Genomic DNA, 16009 nt, shown 5'->3' with positions numbered 1-16009 from the left:
AAACTATTGGAAGACCAAGGCTACTATCAAGGAAATGCTCAAATCTAGGTGCCAAAATGTAGATTGTGTTCTTACCTGTCACCTCACCCATGTGAGCCCAATCCTGTAGCTCCAAAACAAATTGACGATCGTGGAAAGAAAAAAATCATAGAATGCTACACACCCACTCCAGAGCTAGTTTGGGTACCAAAGAAAGAACAATTTGCTCCACCTAGCTCAGGAAGGGGGGAGTCCCATGAAGCTTCTAGCTCCTCATGTAATGCATCCATAGAGGTAAAAGATTCTCCACAGCCTCCACCTATAGTAGTGGACCTCCATAAAGCTACAAAGGATTCCACACCTCCCAATGTTCAAGAATCACTTGATGAACCACTTCAAGTTCGATCCTGGGAGAGTACCTTACCATCCTTGCAACTCGACGAGGCCTTATACTCACAAAAAACCAAAAAAAAATAAAGAGCAAGAGCAATTAGCAAACGAGTATGCACAATAAAAGTCAAAACATTGACCCAGACCTACACATTCACAGTTGGTACACTCAAACAAAAACCTATGTCATAAAACACCTTTGATCCTCATCACTCGAGTGATGAAGGGTAGGTAGAATTAGTACGATAGGAGTGTTTCTGTTTTAGAGTTGAGTGATTAGCAAAGTTCCTTTTTCCCACTCATGTGCCTCCTAGAGGTATTCTTTGTGTTTCATAGTGTGTACAGGAACAATTGTTGTGGTTAGGATTTGGACCTTCATGGAATCTTTCTCTCATCCACTTTTCAAATCAAGCGTGGCCATCAACACAAACAGGTGTTTCTTGTCCATTAACATTGCCCCTTATCTTTTTGCATCCATGTTTGTCTGCTTTAATTGTGATAAGTAGCATAATATTCAACGCATTTGCTTAGTATCAAACATTAAATTCAATGTAATTTTTTGTCATAATCACTTGTCTAGATTTAAAAATCAAGCAGTTCGACTAAGCTAGTTTGACCAAGTTAGGTGTTACAGATCTTCTCTTAATACCATGGGGAATGCCTTCCTAATAATTAATGGTTACTTAGGTTCTTAATCCGATTTAGGCAGCATTGTGTGAAATGTACTAGGGCTTTCTAATGGGCTTAGTTCCTATTGACCTTTAGCTTAAGTATTATAAAGGGAGTTTACTAGTGTGATGAGCCTGGGGAGGGTAACAGTGTTATATGACCCCCCAAAGTTACAAAATTAAAATGCTGAATACAAACAAACAAAAACAAATCAAAGTGCCACAATGTAAAACCTTAAACTGGAAGAGAAATCTCAACTTGATTTGGTACTTCACTCACATGTATCGCCTATGGTACTAGAGCCCTAGAGGTTCCCAGTGTGGGTGCTTTTCATTGAAAAGCAAAAAACCCAAGGCATACAAAATAAGCACACACATCAAAATTGAATCACTGTGAAAAGACTTTGGGGGGTCAAAGAAAAGGTAATCAGTCAAGCGATGATTTCATGAGAAATTTCTTTTATCATAGCTTAACTACAAGGTCTTCTAGGTATAGCCTCTAGTCAGCCCTCGGACATAAAATACTTGGCTCTCGCGATTAAACAACTTAATTGAGCAGAGAAAATTGAGAAGCTTACCCATGGTATTAATAGTCGATCTTTAGTACCTTTTGATCGTTAAATTAGCAACCCCAGACTTGTTTAATTTTTTACCTTTACAATTGTTTATGCATTTGATTATATTGCAATTTAATCTTTATTGTTGACGAATGGTTTAAAATTCTGTTACCAACCAAATTGTCTGCCTACAACTGCATATGCTTTTTAATCGCTTATGCGAATGCAATTACTGTGCCAATGTTGTTTGATTTTGCAATGACTGAAGAAGGCTAAGGACATTCATCTCAAATGCTCTTCCACCTCGACGAACGAGCTTCAACTCAATAGCTTCCGAGGACGGAATCTACATCAGAAAGGGGGGCATGTTAACCCTCACAGCTCATAGACACCATATCACCTATGACGGACGTTGTATTATTTACTTGGTAGAGTCAGGTACCAGGCTTGTCTGTCCAATAGGAAATGGGTAAGAGTGATCGCCGATGAGAGGCGCACTCTAACTGGAACATTCAAGGGATTAGTTGGCTAAGCATGGGCGCCAAAGTGTGAATGGGGTGAGCTCATATAAAAGTCAACTAAACCTAAAATTCACTCATTCTCTCATTTGCGCAATTGAAGAGTGCTCTTGCTCCTCTCCATCTTCTTCTTCTTCATCTCCTTGTGTGTGTGTGTATGCGTGAGAGAGAGAGAGAGTGCGATCGAGCATTGCGGCAGCACGACGACGGTGAGGCAGTTGAGCATGGCGTAGTGGCGTCTCCCTCTTCTTCGCGGCAAGGAATCCTCCACGAAGCAAGCGTAAAGCGGTGAGTAACACACCATCGTCATCTTTGAGCTTACTAGTTTAGGTTTGTTGTGTGCTTGGAGCCATTTGTTGCTCGCACACGGTGTATTGGCAAGTTCCTTGCATTGACACGTGCGACATATGCGCACAACGATTTTGACTATTTCAAATTTGTAGGTGGGATTACACTAAACCTAGGTTTTTCTCAAGCCCTTGCATACACAATAATTTTTTGCTATTATTCAATAGTCCATTATCTATAATCTTTATAATGGAGCTTGAAAAATTAGACGAAGGTGAGGGTCTCCACATGTCGCTTTCTGGTTGATTTGTACGGCATGTTGGATCAACACCAAAATTGAGTTGTTAAGTCCCTGCTGGTTGTCCTCCTTTCTATAGACACATTAAAGAGCCTTCAAAAATTACATGAAGTACTCCAAATTCAATGCAAATCAATTCTTTCCCAATGGCTTGAAATAGTCAAAATTGTACACCTGACATCGTGTTAACCTGTGTGTGTATATGTGTGTGTGTGTGTGTGTGTGTGTGTGTGTGTGTGTGTGTGTGTGTGTGTGTGTGTGTGTGTGTGTGTGTGTGTGTGTGTGTGTGTGTGTGTGTGTGTGTGTGTGTGTGTGTGTGTGTGAGAGAGAGAGAGAGAGAGAGAGTGAGAGAGTGAAAATCCACCATTTTTCAACAACGTGCAAACTATAGTACCCAAAATTGTATGCCTGACATCTTGCATGTGTGTGTATGCATACGTGTGTGTGTGTGTGTGTATGTGCCACCATCACCGTGTGTCTCAGAGACACACACACACACACACACACACACAGCACTCTGCCACTAGCAACTAGACAAAGAAAGAGAAAGAATGAGGTGGGTCACCAAAATTAGAACCAAGACCTTGATTAGGGTAGCTGCTGGTGATCACATATAGGTACGATAGGCCAAGCAGTGGTGCTGTGATATTTAGCAGCAATAACTTGGTTGTGAAGCAGAGTTGAACAGGGGAGATGCACTGCTTTCTTGTGGGGAATGCTTGGTAGTAGCAAATGGGTGCTCAAGGCAATGGGTGTCCATGGGTTTGCTCAAGACACTGAGTGTTTGGGTGGAAGAAAAAGAGTTGATGGCTTAGGTGGGAGCACCTGCAGCCATGACTCGACATACTATGTGTGTGTGTGTGTGTGTGTGTGTGTGTGTGTGTGTGTGTGTGTGTGTGTGTGTGTGTGTGTGTGTGTGTGTGTGTGTGTGTGTGTGTGTGTGTGTGTGTGTGTGTGTGTGTGTGAGAGAGAGAGAGAGAGAGACTATGTGTGTGTGTGTGTGTGTGTGTGTGTGTGTGTGTGTGTGTGAGAGAGAGAGAGAGAGAGAGAGAGAGAGAGACTTTCCTTGTTAACTTGGTAGCCCTTCAAAAGTGATCCTAGAGCGTAGCACCAATCAAAACGTATCTTGCTTGAAAGCATGTTTATTGGCAAGTCATGGTTTTGATAGCATGGCACAACAAAATCAAGTTGGTAGAAATATGATACATTGTTTTTGGTTGATTAGCAAGGAGATATGGGCACTTTGAATTTATTAGAAGTCGTGTGAAGAATGAGTCGCTCGCAACCATTTGACTAAAAATACTCCATGTGCTCATTAAGAGAGAGAGAGAGAGAGAGAGAGAGAGAGAGAGAGAGAGAGCTATCCAATCTTCAAATCAAAAGAATTGAGAAAGGGAGAAAAGGTGGAAAAAGAGATAGCAGAGATCTACTCGATGAATCTTGATCTCCAGATCTAATATGAGAGAGAGAGAGAGAGAGAGAGAGAGAGAGAGAGAGAGAGAGCGAGAATATAAGACCTAGGGTAACTGGACCTGGGATCCTCCTCCCTACCGCCCCTTATATAGGCTAGCTCCTAGCACTTGCCCTATCAAGTTGAGCTCCTAGCTCCCCAGTCAGCACTGGTCCAGCCGGCCCTTGGCCTAGGTCCCTGACCCCCTAGGTTGGGCCTTGCCCCGTAGGACCCTTGTCCTAACATTACTCCCCCCTTAAGAAAGAGTTTTTGTCCTCGAAAACACAAGTAGTAATATGTTCTTAAGAATACTGATGTTTTCTTTATTGACATCCCATAAGTGAGCCAGTTGTCTGTATGACCGATAATAGGTGCACTGAGGAGGTTCAATGAAACCAAGAGCAACATCTTGATTTTCAACATTGTTGTCCGTTTGCCACCACTTGGGTCTAAATGGTAACTCCATTTATGACTCACTTGAGTGCTGTAAGGGAGTAATCACAACTAAGAGTTGTCCAAAGGCATAACCAGTTTCCAGATCTTCTGAAGGTACTCGAATAATGCAATGAAACCTTGGCGTAACTTTCCATGCAGTTGTGAGCCTGCTCATCCCTAATGAAGGTTACTTGACAACATACTTTGTCAGCACACCTAGTAAGTCCTTGACGTATGAAAGTATTGACACAATCTCCAACCCCACCACAAGAGGTGTTCACAAGTCGAAAATCGTACTTAAGCAAATTCTAGAATAGGGAGAAAATCATCTATTTAGAAATGCGTTGTGCTAACGTATGCTCTTAGTGGATTTTTTAGCACAAGATTACTCTTTGTAATCTGCCTATCCCCTTGGATAACTGACAGTACTGAGGTGTGTTTTCCTCACGGTTTACACACAGTCGTCCCAGATGACTGGTAAACGGGGAATGACAGTAGTGTTTAACATTGGTGAAGAATCAACAATGTCTGAAATAACCATCATGGTTAACTTGAAAAAATCCACAAACACCCACACCGAGCCATGAACTCTATTGGTGATTAGTAGATCCAAAAGTAATCTCGTAGAGATAGTGCACACAGAGTGCAAAATGCTTCATAAGCAACAACCTGAGGAATATGCATGCCGTTCCAAAGCAGCCCTTTGCTAAACACTAGGGCCCATAACACCTAGTGTGCATGCATTTAGCAAAAACTAACCCGAACTTATATATCCATAATGAGCCTTGCCAATACTTATGGCAAAATGTGATGCGCGTAGCGCACATTAAAGAAAGAATGTAAATAGTTCTGAAAAGAAACTAAATACTTCCAGTCGCAATCTTTTGCAAACCTTGCTGAAACGTATGAATAGCAATAGAAGGTAAAACATTGATCACTTCTAGGTACAGACAATGAAACAACTTATAGCCTTGCTAGATGTATAAACAACCATTTGTAATGTTGTTTAGCAGTACTTGTACCTTAACAAGTCATTCTAAGTATCCGACAATTTCTGGCCACGAAATTGCTCCTGATACGTCGTGCTAAAAATGGTCTAGAACACAGATGTGACCAGCACCTAGGGACTTTGGCGTGACACATAATTGAAATAATGGCGCCAGTGTCAGTCCAGAGACTCATATTCTCCACATGTGGAATATGCGTCATGTAAGGATGTGTAAAAAAGAACATCCTTCAAGTACAAGATGTACTTGTGTGTGGAGGTAATTGCAAACACTCTACGACGGGAGTGGGAGGGACCCTCATAAGCCTTGCTCCACACTGGCTAAACGGAACTCCTTGAGTTTCTAGACCATGTTGTATCCCATGTGACAACATGTGACAAATTGAACCCGACAAGTAGGTTCGTAACAACATAAGACAAAAAGATAGATTGGACACTTGGCCCAAAATACTTTGTGCCGACATGCCCTTGGCATGGATCTATAACATTCAAGCGTACTTAGACGTCTTGAAAAACCAAGCAAAGCATACTAAAAATGGAATAACACCAAATCAATAGATGCGTACCTGGAGATTTGAACGTAATGTACACCTGCATGTATTCCAATGGGGAGGAGCACGTCCCCTACCTGAAAAAACAAACAGCATTGCACTGGAAACCCTGGGTGTTGCCTGTGCAATCAAAGCCCTTGGATTAGAATCTATGTAGTCAAACCCCTTGGTAAGACTCTGTGTAGAAATTGCTCAACTAGCAGATAATGGTAAACAACATAATCAACTGTGTATAGAATGATTGGAATCAACTTGAAAAGTGTGTCCGTCTGCTACCGTGTGTGGTAGATTGCAGAATTATTTCCTTGAAAGTATAACTGGGAGAGATCAACTGTGATTCTCAATGCAGATCAACCTGTGATCCTGAATGCCTATGGGGTGATATAACAATCACCCGTCGGGTCTTACCTCAAAACAATGTCCATAGACATGTCGTAGTGCTAGAGATAGAGCAGGAAATCCACACAAGTGAACTGCCAAGGTCTTATGGACAGCCATGGTGTCACAACTGATTGCTTTGTCTATACTCCATGGTAGAAAGCAGCTGGTGTGAGTGTAAGATTATCAAAAACTCACTGGAGCGTCGCACTAAAAACATGTAGTGCAAAAATGACACCCTAAACATTCGTAATGACAAGACACTTGCTTGTCAATTAACGTCAATGTGTACTCCACTGGGTAGTGCTTTTCGATCTTGAGAACAATCGCCTAAGGAATACCAACAAGTGTATATTATCCTAGGTTTAACAATGGCTCTTAGCCAGCATGCATGGTTCATAGCCATCATGGCAATTAGTGTTCAATCGTCAAACGGATGAAGACTAATGTGGATGGCACCTTGCCCTTTTTCTAGCTGAGAGTTTGAGAGAATCTTGGCTCAGGAAAGAGAAAAAAAAGAAAAAAAAAACAAGCCACAACTTGCCCCACTTACCATGTATGGGATTGTGACTTTAGGACGACTTAGCATTGGCACTTTGCCCGTACAATAAGTCCTTGATTTAGGTTCTGTTTAGCGGTCTTGTAAACAATCCCTTTTTTAGTCTGTCCGTGACAGAGTTGCAAGTGTAATAGCGGAAGCGTAATCTCTGAAGCGGTGGAAGTCATGCCACCTGGTTAGGATGCCTTGCATACCGTTTTTTAAGCCCTTGGCGAGAGTGATGGCCTCAAACATGAGAGCCAAAACCATTGGTGTCTTGCACAATTTAAACTGGTAGGGATTAGGTGAGCTTTGATTCCCTATTTTGCCAGCCCCTTGAATCCTTGTTTTATATAAAATTGCCAGAGCACTTTGCTTTGCACAACGACAATAATTGCCAAGTGAAGCGTAAACAGGAAAAAACTTAAACTTGGCTAACCTGGTCTTTGCTGTAACTAGTTGTCATGAAATGTGGAAGGAAAAACTCGATCCAAAACGGCTTATAGCCATATCTACATAGACGCCATCGTATATCCTAGACACCTGTCTTGTACATAATGAAATAACGTGCAATATGAATTAACATGCAAACACAGTGCCTATTTCTTCGCAATTTTGTATGCTCCTAGCATATGCCAAACGCGCGAAGTCTCCACATACCCAAGCTTCACACATGAACCAACTCTCCAACATAAGGAGTGAGAGACATAGCACCTAGCCTAGTCTCATCCAACGTAAGGAGTAAGAGACATAGCACCGAGCCTAGTCTCACATTGGACAATCCTTATGTGTCTAACCTTACTCATGCCCTACACAAGTAGGTAGCACAAGCTAGTGCCTTGCATCGTACATGCCATCACCATGCCATGCATGTGACGCATGCTTTGACGCCTTGCATACCTCAAGCTCTGCTTGATAACTTCCTTTGAGACATGTGTGTATGCCCTGCACACCTTCATGATCTCCTAGGCATGCTTACTGCCGCTTAGGCAACATGGTGCCTACTAGGCACATTTTTTTCTGCCTCCGAGACATAGGGTTTACCTCGAGGATGGCCCTATCACCGGTTAGGCATAAGGGTACCTCTTAGGCTTACCCTATCGCGTCCCAGGCATAAGGGTTACAACTTGCCTCAAGCAAGTCAAGAGCATGCTCTACACATATGACACATGCATTGATCGAGTAGACTAGAGTATATGTAACCACTAAGGACATCCCGGCATCATGCTACCAAAGCCATACCGTCCTCAAGCACACATGGTTATGCCCCCTACTCGAGAGCTATGTCCATGTCATACATGTAGGGTAGAAGCTGTGACACACATGCAGTGTATTCCGAAGTAATTTGACACACACATCCATCTAATACGACTCAACCAAGTGTTCCCTTGTAAGCATACCATATCAAGCATACAAGGTCGTATGCCTTCTCTAAGGGCATTCCTTGTCCTGCATGATATCAAAACATCTAATGTACACTATACTTGCAGTCTTGTGCAAAGTTTGTGTACATGTACGTTGCACTCATGGAGAGATATAAACGTATCTAACACAATCAAGTTAGAGCGCTATACTTGCCTCTGGCAAATAACATGCTCTACACATGCATCCACACATTGCATAGCTCAAGCCTTGCTTGACTTATCATGCATCAGGCTTATCATCGCATAGCTCAAGCCTTGCTTGACTTATCATGCATCAGGTTCATGTATTGTGTCAATACATGAGCTCTAGAGCATGACCGAGGAGACCATTGTATGTGTTACTATGAGCGACATCTCTCCATCATGCTACCAAAGAGTACCCTTTCGTAGGCAGACAAGGCATTACCCAAAATTAATGGGCCATGTCCTTGTGATGCTCGTGGAGTAGAGGCTATAGCAAGAAGAGAGAGTACCTTGAGCAACACATAATCGTCTCTATGACTACTCAAGCATATCTGCTTGTGTCAAATGCATACGTGAAAGAAGAAAACATAACTTTAAAAAGTTACCTTGGCTTCCAGTCCCTCAGCTTCGTGTTTCCTCCGGCAATCAAGCATGTCAGAGCATGTGCATATAAGCTGACCCAAGCCTAACCATACATGTGCCACCTTTGGATGCTGCCATTGCCCCATGCATGCATCTATGCATGGCAATATCCTTGAAGTTCCATCTTTGCATGCGACATCTCGGCATGTGCACTCGTCCCTCAATGCAAACAGTCTGCTCCAAGAGCGTACGACGCCTCTCGGCCCCGCTCCAAGAGCCTGCGAGGCCTCCCAGCCGCCCTCTAACTATACCCAAGAGAGCTCTACACTATCCGGCTCGTTCGTATGTAGTCCGACTGTGGGACCAACCCCTTGTGTGGGGAGGGTGCCCAATTTGGGGCGCCCATTCGTGTGTAAAGGAAAAAAAACAAAAAAAAAAGAAACCTCCTGCTGCAGCAATGGCGGAAAACGCAGGGCTGTCATCGAAAATCGCTCGCGCTGCTCCAACCACGCCCTTACAGGGCTCCGTGCTGTGATGAAATTTGCTTATCTTGTCAGGGCGCACCCTTTCGATGCCAGGCCCGCCCGAAACGGCGCAGGTCGATCTTCCTCTCCCCCTCCCGCAAGCGGCCCTTCCCCCCCTGCGCTTCTTGACAAGCCGTATATACACAGAGACGATTCCTGCGGCCATGGTGGTGTCGAAAACTCCGATCAGGAGAGAGAGAGAGAGAGAGAGAGAGAGAGAGAGAGAGAGAGAGAGAGAGAGAGAGAGAGAGAGAGAGAGAGAGAGAGAGAGAGAGAGAGAGAATATGCATCCGTGCAAGGCTTCCTCCTCCTCCATAGCTCCTCCCTTCCCCTGAGCTCTGATACCAATATAAGACCTAGGATAATTGTACCTGGGATCCTCCTCCCTACCGCCCCTTATATAGGCTAGCTCCTAGCACTTGCCCTAAGCAGATCCCCAGTCCGCACTGGTCCAGCCGGCCCTTGGCCTAGGTCCCTGACCCCCTAGGTTGGACCTTGCCCCGTAGGACCCTTGTCCTGACACAGAAGGCATAGCTATGCATTGTTATCTTGCTAGAGTGATTCCAAGGACTATAGTTCCATTCTCCTCACACATGGGCAAGCACACACACACATACCTACCTATATATGTCCCCCCTCGTGTGTGTGTGTGTGTGTGTGTGTGTGTGTGTGTGTGTGTGTGTGTGTGTGTGTGTGTGTGTGTGTGTGTGTGTGTGTGTGTGTGTGTGTGTGTGTGTGTGTGTGTGTGTGTGTGTGTGTGTGTGTGTGTGTGTGAGAGAGAGAGAGAGAGAGAGAGAGAGAGAGATCTCCAATTTCCATGATTTTCTTGGCCGCAGCAACACGCGGGTCACATACTAGTCCCTAATAACAATACATGCACTAAAGTAACAAAGTAGCATTTGCATATCAAAACTACAAGTAAAAATAAAAACTTAATGGTGAAAATTCTTTCATTTAAGGACAATTTATAATTTTTTAGTAATGTCTGTAAATGAAAAGAACAAAGTATGTTTTAAATCAAAAAGTTGACAAGAAAGTCATTAGATCCTTAAATGAAGAGACCCATTTATAAACTAAACTAAGATTTTTTTTAAAATCAAGTGAACATTAAATAAAGGGACAAAATTACAATGATGAAAAGAGACACTTCCATTATAAAAATAAAATATAACCTTTATAAGAATTATTAACTAAACAAATATCTAAAAAAATTACAAGTGAGCATTAAAGAAAGGGACCAATTTACAATGATGGAAAGATCCATTTACATTACAAAAAGAAAATATAACCTTTATAAAACAAGGAAGTCAATTGAGCATTAAAAGAAGGGACCAAGTTACAATGATGGAAAGACCCATATACATTATCAAACAAGCTCACCTGACATGTGTCGCCAATCCGTGATTCTTAATCAACGGTCCAAAAAGTGTACCAATTCTCCACCCACTCTCCTATGGCCTTCTGAGGCCAAAAAAAGAAAACAATATAGATAGCTCCAAGTGCTTATAGTCAAGTCGTCAAAACATGTACATTTATCTATCGGCAATATGCATAAGAGAAGTAACTATTAGATTTCATGTTTTAGTATATCTATCGAATAAGAAGAAGAAGAGAGAAAGAATTATTTAGTGAGATATTCATGGAGTAGGCTTGTCGAGGAGAAACTTCAAGCATCCAGATGATGTATGTGACATACAAAGTCATTGCCAAAGTAGTCACTCTTAGAATTGCCCCCTTCTGGACAAATTCATCTCCCCTCATCAGCACAAGTTTATCAAGGGAAGGTCAATATATGGGTGAATGCATGTTAATGTGTCGCGCTTTTTGTGCTAGTTAACATATGTCAACAAACACATCTTGTAAGCATAACACATGTATAGGGCAATCATGTTTTTTCATGTGTGTGGGCCACCATCATGAACTATACAAAGTGTATACTTGGACTTCAAAAAAATGAATTGTAATAATTTTTAAAATCTCAAACAGTTAAGCTCAATCGTTACATTGAGGTAGTGGTGTAGTCATGAAGTATGGAGGGAAGCACAGTGCAGTGGCCACAGGTCAGAGAGAGGGAGGACAACGATTGCGAGCTGCAAGAATGTCTGCAGTCAGAGGCCAGCAGTCAGCCCAAGTGGAGGATAGCTCACCACTAGATCCAACCACCTCCAACAGCTCTCTTGATAGTACTCCACTGAGAAGGAAGTCGAGGGGCAAAGGTTCTATTGCTTCTTCTCCATCCTACAAAAGATTGAAGGCTTCTAATTCCCAAGGATCCCCAATGTCAAAGTACATGCATGAAGGGAAGGGGAAGCAGGACTCAGGTACTCTCTCTCTCTCTCTCTCTCTCTCTCTCTCTCTCTCTCTTCAATGAGGGGACCACATTTGGAAGTTGTAAATCAAGAAAAGCATGACACATTTCTCTAGCAATCCCCGACTATTAATCTGTTAGTGAATCCTCTCACCCATGAGAAAATTGTGTTGCTAAGCGTATGCTGCAATCAACATAGAAGACTATGCATTCAGCTTATATGTTTGTTTTTGCAGTAGCCCCTGGCTGCAATCTTGTTGTGGATTCTCTCACACTGATCAGGTGCTTGTGCATTGCCTTAGAAATTCAAGGTGCATTCTTAGATGATTGCATCTAAGGAGAGCCCGTACAATTGCCTGTGTAGAAATTACTTGACAACCCTATTCTAGTGGGGTTCTATAAGGTTTTAATCTTATGATCCTGTGTGGTGTGCAAGCCGATGGAAAGCTCCCAAACTGAACATCCCACTACAGGAAAAGTTTTGTGTAACAGAAGAAGAGTTTAGTGTTGTCCATGGCCTCTCCATGGACGGTGTCGACCCCAAATTGGTGAAGTGCGAGCAGATTATAGATGTGGAGTGGTTCAATGTATTTAGAGAGGCAAAGGATCACTTCAAATGCAGTAGCATTCATAGTGACATGTACAACCAAGTACTTTAGTTGCACTACAAGGTGTACCAGAAGGCCCCCACCAACATGGAAATTAATTCGGCTTTTGCGAGAAGGGTTTTGTAAAACAATTCAGTCCAATGGCAATTGCAAGTGTCTCAATCATGCGGTTAAATTGGATTGAGTTTGCTGTCCAGCATTTGCAGGACCTTCAAGAAAAAGGATACTACGATGCCCATGCTGAAAAGTGGAGGGTGCGTAATACCCACCCCTCAAGTCAAAAACCAGAGGAGGTCTCTGCGGAAACAAAGGACAATTGCACTGGCCAAGTAGCTCCAAACGTTGTTTTTGCTATCAAGGAAACACCCCTCTCTATTACCAGCTCTCATCACAAAGTGACAGCAAGCCTGTCATATTTTGGGCTCTCTGATTTGCAGCACATCATGAGTGCAAGTGACCATCTCATAAATCGACTGCAAGATGCTAAACAACAGCTCAAGAATGTGGGTCCGGAGCTTGAAGCTGCGAGGGTTTTGAAAGCAAGCCATGCTATGGTCAGCCCTGTAGTACTTGCTATGAGACGAAAGCTTCATGATGCTGAGAATGAATTGCGGTGTTTAGGCCTCAGTGACAGTTGGATGCAAGGAGAGAAATAGATCTCAAGGTAAAGATCGAGACACTGGATGGTTTGGGGTTTCCTCACGGTGAGGACACCCCCACTGTTGTTGATATTGACATAACCTATCTTCGTGTAAGTGCCGATGGTTTTTGTGATTGAACCTTATGTTTTGAATATGTGCACAATTATCCTATGTACTTACCATACTTCTATTTTGATTGGTTTGTAGATTAATGTGGAGGTGCAGGAAGCGAAAGTGCACGCCTGCGATAGTCAATTGCAGCTACTCATGTAGATAAGTAGGATGGTACAAGGCTCTTTCATCCCCACTGCTCTATGCAAGATAGCTATGGACACTTTTACATAGTGTATAGGAGGGGTACGCGATGGGACAACAAGAAACGAGTATACTAGCTGTGGTCTGCCACTAGAAGTACATGAAATCAGTGCAATGGTCAAAATGCCATGTGAGCATACCTATCACCTAATCTGCTTTGTTGCTGCATGCTCCCTAGGGACCCAATGTAGAGCTTCCACACCTGCCAGTAGAGGATACCACTTGAATGGTGTGGCAAGGTCATAGGGGCAAGGACCTCCAATTACACAGAGTTCTAGTAAGATAATTTTAAGGAATAATTATCCAGCCTTGATTCCTACACTAGCCCTATGTATGCTAGTTAGCATAGAAGGTATGCTAGTTAGATTAGTGGGGTATGGTGGCTAACATATTGCGTATGGTAGTTGGAAAACCTAGTTATGCTAGTTAGCATACTATGAGATATAGCTAGCATACATTGTCATGGTGGTAAGCATATTGTGTATGCTAGTTAGCACAGCTAGTTATCCTAGCTAACATATTGCGAATACTAGTTGGCATTTTTTGTATACTAGTTAGCATACTGTGTATGCTAATAAGCATACCTTTTATGCTAGTTAACAAACTATGCATGCTAACTAGCATAGAGATTTTCCCAATTAGAAACAAAGTATGCTAATCAACATATTAAATATGCTAATTAGTGCATAGTATGCTAACTAGCAAACATGGTATCCTAATTAGCATACGTTTTATGCTAGTTAGAACATTGTGTATGATGGCTAGCATGCAAGTATGCTAACTAGAAGAAATGGTATGCTAATTAGCAAACATGGTTCTAACTAGCATACACAATGTTCTAACTAGCATAAAAAGTATGCTAATTAGCATACCATGTTTGCTAGTGTGCTAGTTAGCAAGCACACTTAATATGCTAAGTAGCATACTTTTTATGCTAATTAGAACATTGTGTATGATGGCTAGCATGCGTGTATGATAACTAGAAAACAAGATATGATAATCAGCATACTCAATATGCTAACTAGCATACCTTGTATGATAGCTAGCATTTGGTGCATGCTAACAAGCATTCAAAATTTAGTTAGCATACCTTCTTTGCTAGCTAGCATTTGGTGCATGCTAACAAGCATTCAAAATTTAGTTAGCATAGCTTCTTTGCTAGCTAGCATAATGTGTATGCTTGTTAGAATACCTCTATGCTAGTTAGCATACATTCTGAGCTAGCTAGCATAATGTGTATGCTAGTTAGCACCTCTTTGCTAGTTATCGTAATGTGTATTTTAGTTAGCATGCAAAGTATGCTAACCAACGAAGATGATATGCTAATTAGTAGAGATGTTATGTTAATTAGCATAACTTATCTTCTAGTTAGCATACCATCTATGCTAGAATACAACTATGTATGCTAATTAGCATACCATGTATGCTAATTAACATAGCATGTATGCTAATTAGCACACCATCAATAATCAACATACCATTAGCATACACACACTTTTGCTAATTAACATTTTTTGTATGCTAATTAGCATACATCTCTGCTAGTTAGTATACACACTATATTCACACTTTCTTGTTAGCATATTTTTTATGCTAGTTAGCAGATTGATCACGGTGGTTAGCACACTTTGTATACTAGTTAGCATAGTTAGCATAGACAATATGAATGTCTACAAGATATAGATGCCTACCATACATGGAATGCTACTTGCCACACTATGCATACAAGCAATCATAATGGTATCGATGAAAATACACAGGTATCAATGATGCAGGATGCGAACTTGATAAGACACCTGTCAATCAACGGATAGAAGAGAAGCTCTGTAATGATGAATCCAATGAGCTAGATAGACAGCATGAAAGGGCAGATGTAATTTCACAGCATGCGACAGTGCACGAGGCTGCTGCAGATGGTAAAGAAACAGATGATGATGATGAAAATTTTATCATGATTACTCGTCCCAAACCCAAGCCCCCTATAGATGATCTAACAAGCGTCTCAGAGGAAACAGTTAGGAGTGTGCAAGAGGAAGGTACGAGCTCAAGAGGAAGGTTTTAGGACTGACAGTGGGCTGACTGCGCAAGACGTTGGTGATGACATCCCCCTACAGGGTTTTTTAAACAAAGGGAAATTAAAGAGAAAAGGTGGCCTGGAACAAATTCTGGAAGATCGTGGGGACAAGATATGTGATGCCCCTCCGAGCACCCTGGATGACATAAACAAACATAGCAGAGGTGAAAAGAAATACATTCGCTCACGTGCTTGCAAGAAATTATGTTGAATCTCTTCCCTGTTGTGTCCAAGTTATGTAGTGTTAGCAAGCTCCACACCCTGTGGCATGTATCTCTCTAGATATTTATAATGGAGAAACTCTTTTCAATATTATTTTAATATGCAACATTTCTTTAGTTTTTGCTTGTCCTTATATGATGTCTTTATTTGATACCATTTCTGTGTCACAAGGCAAGAGAAACTGCAGTTAGTTGCCCTACATGATTTGAATTATGCCATTGCATGCAAAACCATACGAAAGCGGCGTATTACCAAGGCGAGATAGCTACTAAAAGAAAAAGCCGAGATTGA

Source organism: Adiantum capillus-veneris, chromosome 24 (genome assembly GCF_014529385.1).
Source record: "Adiantum capillus-veneris isolate H3 chromosome 24, ASM1452938v2, whole genome shotgun sequence".
NCBI lineage: Eukaryota > Viridiplantae > Streptophyta > Polypodiopsida > Polypodiales > Pteridaceae > Adiantum > Adiantum capillus-veneris.
Note: the sequence above shows the minus strand (reverse complement) of the source record.